Source organism: Piliocolobus tephrosceles, chromosome 12, assembly GCF_002776525.5.
Source record: "Piliocolobus tephrosceles isolate RC106 chromosome 12, ASM277652v3, whole genome shotgun sequence".
NCBI classification, from domain to species: domain Eukaryota; kingdom Metazoa; phylum Chordata; class Mammalia; order Primates; family Cercopithecidae; genus Piliocolobus; species Piliocolobus tephrosceles.
The window spans coordinates 106558577-106568098 of record NC_045445.1 but is presented as its reverse complement, the minus strand read 5'-3'; the positions used below and the strand labels follow the sequence as shown (position 1 = coordinate 106568098).

Genomic DNA, 9522 nt, shown 5'->3' with positions numbered 1-9522 from the left:
AAAAAACCCCACAAAATTGCAAAAGGGTATGTACTGCATGAAATCATTTACGTAAAATATAAAAACATAAAACAATACCACATTCTTTTTTTTTTTTGAGACAGAGTTTTGCTCTTATTGCCCAGGCTGGAGTGCAGTGGTGCGATCTTGGCTCACTGCAACCTCCACCTCCCAGGTTCAAGCAATTCTCCTGTCTCAGCCCCCCGAGTAGCTGGGACTACAGGTACCCGCCACCACACCCGGCTAATTTTTTGTATTTTTAGTAGAGACGGCGTTTCATCATGTTGGCCAGGCTGGTATCAAACTCCTGACCTCAGGGTGATCCGCTCGCCTCGGCCTCCCAAAGTGCAGGGATTATAGGCGTGAGCCACCACGCCTGGTAGAAAACAATACCACATTCTTATGGATCAATACATATACAATAAAGATACAAAACATGTACGGTAATATATACAAGATATACACCAACTTAAAGTTAATGATTATATCTGCAGAAATTTGAAGCAAATATGGCAAAATGTTAATGTCTTAAATCTAGGTAGTAGGTACGTGATTATATTATTTTTGGTAAATTTCTGGGTATTTGAAATACTTTACAACAATAAAATCTGTAAATTAGAATTAAAAGGAGCAAACTGTGCAATTTTCATGCACATTCAAAAATAACAGGACAGTAAGCTCTAAAAGAAAGCGGTCTTAGTCTTGTTCGTCATTGCCTCCCTGGAGCTTAGTACATTTCTTGGCTATAGGAGATCAATATACACTTGTTGAATAATTAACAAGAATGGACAGATGAATAAGATAGGGAGAAAGGGAAGGAAGGAGTGCTTACAAGAAAAAAAGTTGGGTGTAATTAGCTTTTTTCCTAGTCCATTTGAATACAGCTGTATAGAACACCATACAGTTGCAATCTAGGGGGTGTCATTAGGCAAACATTCTTGAAAGTTTGGCCAACATTTGTCCAGTTCTTTGGTCATACACAGAACCTGAATGTTACTGACTGAATACATAGAAGCCTCTTAGAACAAACTCTAAGGACTCATCTGTGGCAGGCGCCTGTAGTCCCAGCTACACGGGAGGCTGAGGCAGGAGAATGGCGTAAACCTGGGAGGTGGAACTTGCAGTGAGCGGAGATCCGACCACTGCACTCCAGCCCGGGCGACAGAGCAAGACTCCGTCTCAAAAAAAAAAAAAATTTTATAGTCAGAATACTTCTTAAAACTGAAGGTAGGCCATTGGCTGAGAAATCAATGTGAATGAGTATGAAAATTTTGATCAGAACTGAGTTTTTTAAAATGAGATTTGTCTTGTACACAGTGCTCAGTTAACTATATATAGATATATTTTTTGAGATGGAGTCTCGCTCTGTTGCCTAGGTTGGAGTACAGTGGCGTGATCCTAGCTCACTGCAACCTATGCCTCCCGGGTTCAAGCGATTCTCCTGCTTCAGCCTCCTGGGTAGCTAGGATTACAGGTACCCATCACCATGCCTGGTTAAGTTTTGCATTTTTAGTAGGGACGGGGTTTCATCATGTTGGCCAGGCTGGTCTCGAACTCCTGACCTCAGGTGATCCACCCACCTCGGCCTCCCAAAGTGCTGGGATTACAGGCATGAGCCACTGCGCCAGGCCAGTTAACTAATTTCAGTCAATGCCCATAATTAATTGAATAAAGAATAAGTCAAAGCAAAAGTATATTTTAAAAATAAGTAATATTTGAGGATAAATACTGAAATTTGCAGAAAAATTAGAGGGTCAGAAAAAGGTGACAAAATTTAGTTACTTTGCCCTGACAATGTTAACACATACCATCTAAATGAAATTTAGCATTTCTGTTTGTATGGTTTTAAGTTATGAAAACTTCTATTTTCCTTCACTTCCTCAAATTTAAAATTTTATTTTACATTACTGGTAAACATCTTACATATCTCATTGTATACAGTTTGGTGAAATTATATTATCAATGATTATCACTTTTAAGGAACATTAAAATGAATATAAATACACTCATAGTTCTAGAATCTGTCTCATTATACTAGATAAGATGATTACTATAAAGCTCTGCACAATGGCATTCTTAAGAAAGTTTTAAAGTATACTCAATTAATTCTTGCTATATTATTTGCAATAAAATACATTTTGATATAAATCAATCTATTTATAACAGGTTGCTTACTGAAAGAAATCTGATAACATGCCTTAGAGTAACCTGAATCCTGAGAAGGTTTCTAAATTTTTAGAAAAAATATGCTACTGACTTACCAAAGTTAAGGCTACTTATGATATTCAATCTTTTATTTCTTACTGAGCCATTAGTATTTGCAAGCAGGAAACAGTTCCTACCTCTCCTAACCCAAGGTTTAGTTTTAGAAGTATACAGAAAAAGGAAATTCAGAAGTATATACATATCTTTACCTTGCAAAGACCTTCAGAACAGGTTTCTAAATAACATCTCATATATGCAAAACCAAACACGGGCAAAATGAATTGTCTGGCTGTCAGAGTGAGACCTCAGTGTTGAATATTGCTGTTAGTTTTAGAGCCAGGTTTGATGGTGGTTGAATTTCTAAGATTAGGTCAGTAGAAAAAGACAATTCTCTTCCAGTACAGTTTTATTTTCAACTTTAAAAAATGGATTATTTACTCCTGCTGACATAAAAGTATAGGTAATATAACTATTTGAACAAAAGCCTTACTGAAAGTTATCCCACAAGAGAAAAGCAGTATGAAAACAGTTCTCTCAACAAGCAGCCTGGATGCTGCAGTAACATGTTAATGGGCTAATTATTTTTTATGTTTTCAAAATACAATACTTTATCAGATATTAAAATATATTCTTATCCTTCGGTAAGGATAACACTGGGGAGCAGACACAAGGATAAATCTGTGGAACTGAATACACATGTGTAAGCAGATCCTAGATGATATGATGATATATGAGAAAAGTACAAAATAGGTATATGACTTTTTTTTTTTTTTGAGACAGGGTCTCTGTCACTCAGGTTGGAGTGTAGTGGTGCGATCTCAGCTCACTGCAATCTCTGCCTCCTGGGTTCAAGCAATTCTCCTGCCTCAGCCTTTGGAGTAGCTGGGATTACAGGTGTGTGCCACCAAGCCTGGCTAATTTTTGTATTTTTAGTAGAGACAGGGTTTTGCCATGTTGGCCAGGCTGGTCTGGAACTCCTGACCTCAGGTAATCCGCCCGCCTTTGCCTTCCAAAGTGCTGGGATTACAGGCATGAGCCAACGTGCCACACTGAGATCGCATCACTGCACTCCAGCCTGGGCGACAGAGTGAGACTCTGTCTCAAAAAAAAAAAAAAAAAAAAAAAAGGTGGGGTTAAGTGTATTTATGCAAAGCTCGGGTGACCCCCATACATTCTCCTCCCTCAGAGAAAATCACTGCAAATAAAGGAAACATCACAAAAAGCATCAGGAAGGAAGGGATGGATTAATAAATAATAGTGCTGTGCCTATTTAAAATAAAAGGCCAATTTACAGCCTTACCTTTCATCATACCCAAAAATTTATAAGTACACTCAAGAATTAAGTGTAAATAATGAGACCATAAAAGATCAAAAAATGACCAACTCATCTGTAGATGGGAAAGAACTTTTAAACAAAATAATAGAAATAACTATAGGGAAAAATTCATAGCTTTGACTTAAAAATTTAGATTCTTTGTCCCAAACCATAAAAACTGAAGCAAAAGTACAAAGCAGGAAAAATATTCACAACAGATATAACATTTACTGGAGAGTCTTTTATCTCAGCCACCAACAAACAAAGTTCACCTGTAAAGACACTTGTAGGGGTATTTTTAATTGGAAGAAAAGATTTTAAACTCAGAATATAATCTGAATTAAGTAAACTGAGACAAGAGATAAACTATGGGGCATTTCCATGTTGGATGATGTAGGGTCCTCTGTCACAGCTACATGGCCCAGCTGAGTGGCTGACATAGTGCCTCAGTTCAGTCCATGTTTCCAGATGAAGACTTGGAGAGCTGGTTGGGGATGGTAACAATAAGCATAGAACTGGAAAGGAGGTAGTAAGTTTGTTCGAAACTTCTATTTTTCCTTTTATTTCCCCACTTCAAGTTCACATGCAAGGGATTAGGAAGCAAAGTAACATTTGTTTATTTATGCACCCTTCACTGTTCTAGGTGCTTCCCATGCATTATCATTAGTTAATCTCCATGGTATTGTGATGTAAGTAGCAACTGTATTTTACATATGTAGGGATGCAAGTTGGTAGACTTCCATTCTACTGACATTGTCTCTGCTAATGCTTTTCACTTTTGTTTAATTCTGTCCAGGCACAATGGTGATTGCTGAGATGGCTTTTATTTTAAAAAACATAAATTGCCATTAATATGTATTGGGGGCAAAAATCCCTGCTTATCACTCCTCAAAATTGTGTGATGTCAAAAAAACAAAATCTTTGCTGGGTGCGGTGGCTCACGTCTGTAATCCCAGCACTTTAGGAGGCCAACGCGGGTGGATCACGAGGTCAAGAGATCGCCACCATCCTGGCCAACATGGTGAAACCCCGTCTCTACTAAAAATACAAAAATTAGCTGGGTGTGGTGGCGCACACCTGTAGTCCCAGCTACTCGGAAGGCTGAGGCAGGAGAAGCGCTTGAACCTGGCAGGTGGAGGTTGCAGTGAGCCAAGATTGCACCACTGTACTCCCGCCTGATGAAAGAGTGAGACTCTGTCTCAAAACAAAAACAAAAAACAATCTTTAAGACTAGTCTTCTAATCATCACACATTTGTATACTCTGGAAGCTCTCTCTGAAACATGTATGATAATCCAGAGCAAACTCACACAGGTTAAATAGAAGAAAAAAAATGGAATCAAATTAGAGCATCCTACCCTTATTAGTTTTGCTTCTGACCCATGAAATGCATAAAGAACCATCAGAAGATGGAAAAGCCTTCTAATTATGGTTTGGATACAGGTGTTGATGATACATGGAATCTCTTTTTGCTTTAAGAAGTCACACAAGTTTTTTGGGAGCAACAGTTAACTGTTACACTTATACTCTGTTTTGGCAATTTCACATATAAATAGTTTTTAGTTATAAAACATTTCAAACATACAAAAATGGAAAAACACAACATAACAGGCAGCTAAATACCCATCACCCCAATTGAACAGATGTTAACGTTTTGGTTTTACTTAAAAGTTTTTTTGTACCCATATACAACATCCAAAAAGTTAGATATATTAAAGCTCACTTCACATCCTTCCCTGAGGAAACCTCTTTCCTGAAGTTGGTGTATATCACTCTAATGTATATTTTTGTGCCTTTACAACATACATATGCATAACAATATGCACCTTTTCTTTTAAAAATTTACACAAATGGTGTCTTACTATTACATTCTTTGTAACTCTTTTCACTCAAATTATGTTTATCTACGTAGATTCATGTAGGTCTTGTTCATTCATTTTCACTGATGTAGTGTTTTACTGCATGAATAAACAACAGTTCATTTCTCCATATATGCTGGGCAATTTGGTGGTTTCCACTTTTTCCACTAATTGAAACCATGCTCAAGTGAAGTCTTTATACCCACTGCCCATGTGTGAAGTTTATGGCTGACACCTAAAAGCAGAAATGCTTGGTTGTAAGGGTATGTACATTTTCAGCTAATCTCATTTTTGACAAATTGCTTTCCAAAGTGATTTTACCAATTTATATGCCCATCCCACTATGAGGCAGAAATGAGTTCCTGTTTACCCACATCCTTACTAACACTTGGTTTTATCAGATTTAGTAATTTTTGCCAATTTGGTAGGTGTGAAATGGTATCTTATTGTGGTTTTAATTTGCACTTCCCTGACTACTAGTGAATGAAGCATCATTTCATATACTTTTTGCTCATTCAGGCTTCTTCTTGGATGAATGGCCTATTCATATCTATACCCCTCCCCCTCCCTTTTCCCCTAATGAGTTGCTTATGTTTTTTTTCCTTTTTCTTTTTAAAAAATTGTTGAAGTAGTTGTTTATATATTCTGGGTTCTAAATCCTTTGTTATTTATATAGTTTGCAAATAACTTCTAACACTATGCACTTGTCTTTTACTTTGCTTATGGTTTGTCAGACACTACAAGCAAACTTAAAAAATTTTCTGATCAATAAATCTAAATAAACACTGGCCCTGATGCATTCCTCAAGGACCAAGCTAAAGAACTTGCAGATGAAATTATCTTATAATTAGACAGCTTGGTATTTCAGTTATAAATAGTATAGGGGAGTCAAAATCAGGTGTTCCCTGAGAACATGAAAATAGAAATGTTTTCTAAGAATTCAACTACAAAATCCAAATACCTGAGTAGAAATATGTAAAACAACTTTAGAGACAGAAAGTCTCTCAGACCAGGAGATGAACTGATTAAATGCATTAGCATATCTAAAGAAAGAATTGGCTATTCACTAGGGGATGAGGGAAAAGTAGAAGAAAAAAAAGTGCTAGAAAAATGTTGGTATTGCCCATCCAACACAGTTCAGGGGATTGATCTTGGCCAATGTATATGGATTATTATGATCCCATTGTTAAGGCCATGGCAAGAATTATGGTAAGGCTGAATCCAATAGGTTTTCTTATCCCAATAATATTAAGCATTATTAAATAACAAACTGAGAGGCAGCATAAAAGACTGGTTAAAAGGGTGAATGATGCAGGCCGCCTAAGTTATTTCTGCTGCCATCACTTACAATGTAACATTGGACAAGCTCTATTTCCTCTACTGAGAAAACAGGAATAATAGTAGTACCTAATTCATAGGGTTGTTATGAGGACTCAATGAGTGAATAAATGTACCTGGCAAGTAAAAACATACAATATATGGTATCCAAATACCCAAATGCCAAGGCAAAGGCAGAGAAAATACATAAAATGGAATGGCTAGAAGCTGAGGGTAAACATCAGAACTAGGAAGATATATAGTGGAAGTTGATCTGGATCAAGTGAGGTGGGGGAAGTAACTCAGAGTAATTTTATTTAGCCTCAGCTTTCACTAATAACAGCGATGTCCAGGAGAGGAGAGGTAACAGATCCACTGTATTTTATGCTAATCAGAACCATACTCTGAAACTTGAGCAAGTAAGGAGGAGAGTGTGAGGGCACCTGGCAGGATGCCAGCAGAAGAAATGTTGGGCCAGGCACAGTGGTTCATGCCTGTAATCCCAGCATTCTGGGAGGCTGAGGCGGGAGGATTGCTTGAGCTCAGGAGTTCCAGACGAGCCTGGGCAACGTAGCGAAGCAGTCTCCACAAAATATTAAAAAATTAGCTGGGCATGGTGGCATGTGCCTATAGTCCCAGCTACTCAGAAGACTGAGGTGGGAGGATCACTTGAGCCCAGGAGTTTGAGGCTACAGTAAACTGCGATCATGTTACTGCACTCAAGCCTGGGTGACAGAGATCTTCTCAAAAAAAGAAAAAAAAGAAGAGATGTTAATACATATCTGATTCTTGGTTTTTCTCCGTGTAATAAGAGATGCCAAACAGGTCACCACATTGCATTCTGAAGTGAGGACAAGGCACCTTCATCTAAACCTGGCTCCATAGCATGAACTCAGGCAGGCCCAGTAATCATGCAAATGTGGTATATTTTGAAATTTTGTCCAACAGCAAATTTCTAAACCAAAAGTTCTTAATGCCTTCCATTAATACTGCTGGCATAGCTATTATAGGTCCTTTGCAGACAGTTCCTTTCTACGTTTCCTGCCTAGTCCTGTGTGCCATTAGTATTGAGACTTTCTAGCACCCCGATGCCCCTCCCCGTGGTCTGCTTTTTTCCTTTCCTGTGCTCAGCAGCACCTCTCTCTTCCCCAATTCAGTTTGTCTCTTTGTTTCCCTACTTTCTCTTTTAATGGCCTTTCTCACAATTTGGTGCCCTCTTCTCTTGGGTCCTCTGAACTGTCAGAAGATGAACTGCTTCATATTTGTGTGGAAATTCAGTTTGTACTCAGAAGAAAAACGCTGTTTCCTCTATATGAAAAACAACTTTCAGCTGGCTGCAAAGGGAACTGGTGAGGTTTGCATGCATGTTCATATTCAGTTCCCCTTTGTGGCTAGTGAAACTTGAAAAACACAGGAACACACAGGGTCAGCTCTTGTGGGGACTGACTACAGAGTTCCAAAAAGATGTGACAAGTAGGGAGAGGATGCAGCTAAGTAAGTGAATGCGAGTCTCATGGCCCAGTAGTTTGACATTTATGATCCCGAAAATAATGAAACCTTGAGTAATGAGTACAACCCAGCATGGTAGGAGGGAAAGCTACCCCACCATGCTAGGCTAATCATCTTTCTACATCCTTTTAAGCTCTGGTATTGAAGATGTCAATGAACTTATCCAGCTCTCAGGATCAAACCAGCTATTGGGAAGCAAGAGCAACAGACTTTTCTTCTGGTTTTACTGAAAAGTTAGATTAATATTCTGGAAAGAGAAAGTAAAGGGAGAGGATTTATAGAAGATAAAAAAGTACAAAGGAAACACCATGGATTAATGGCATATTTTATATATATATACATATACTTTTTTTTTTTAGAGACAGAGTCCCACTCTGTCACCTAGGCTGAAGTACAGTGGTGCGATCATAATTCACTATAGCCTCAAACTCCTGCGTTCAAGCAATTTTCCTGCCTCAGCCTCCCATGTAGTAGGGACCACAGGCAAGTGCCACTGCACCCAGCTGGATTCATGGCACACTGAATATACCTTTTAATACAAGAAACAACCAAAACAACATGACAGCTCCAAAGTGGGACACAGTGAGTATCTCTCACAAAGTAGAATTTCTTTTTCTTTTAGGAATATTACCCAGGAAACTATGAACTTTGAGATACACATACTATAGTACTCCCTAAAGAAAGAGCCAATTCACTGCACTTCAAGGAGAAAATATAACAAGTCTAGTTAGAACATTAAAGTTGCAAGCACATCCAAAGAAATGTGTTAAAAACTGCCCCCAATTCCTGGCCACTCTTCTCATCCAGAGGTGGAGTCTACTTTCCCAGTTGAATCTGGGCAGGTATGAAGACTTGCTTTGACCAATAAAATGTAGTAGACATTGTATGACATTTGAATAAGGCCTTAGGAGACCTTGCAGCTTCCAGTTTTGCCCTCTTGGAACCTGAGACCATCACATTGTAAATAAGCCCAGGATGAAAGATCACATGGAGAGAGGGGCACAGCCTGCTCAACTCTTCCAGGTGATGCTCGAGACACCTGAGTGAGGCCACATTGAACCAATTAGCCTTAGCTGAGCTGCCAGATGACTAAACTGCATGAATGACCACCAGGTGAGACAAACAGAACTACCCAGCTGAGTCTGGAACAAATTGCAGAATTGAGAGTGAATAAATGGTTCTTGTGTTAAGCCACCAAGTCTGGGGGTAGTTTAGTATGCAGCAATAGATAAATGATGCATAAAAAATATAAATGAAGAATATGTGTAGCACTGATTTCTAAAAAGATGACAACAAATACAGTAATTTCTTTAACAAA

At 38.4% G+C, this 9522-nt stretch overlaps 1 protein-coding gene across 4 annotated transcripts in view; it reads right to left on the bottom strand.

Annotated features, from left to right (window-relative positions):
• Positions 1-9522, bottom strand: part of CASK (calcium/calmodulin dependent serine protein kinase) — a 408963-nt gene that overhangs the window by 181240 nt on the left and 218201 nt on the right. The gene's annotated exons all lie outside the window — the stretch shown is intronic.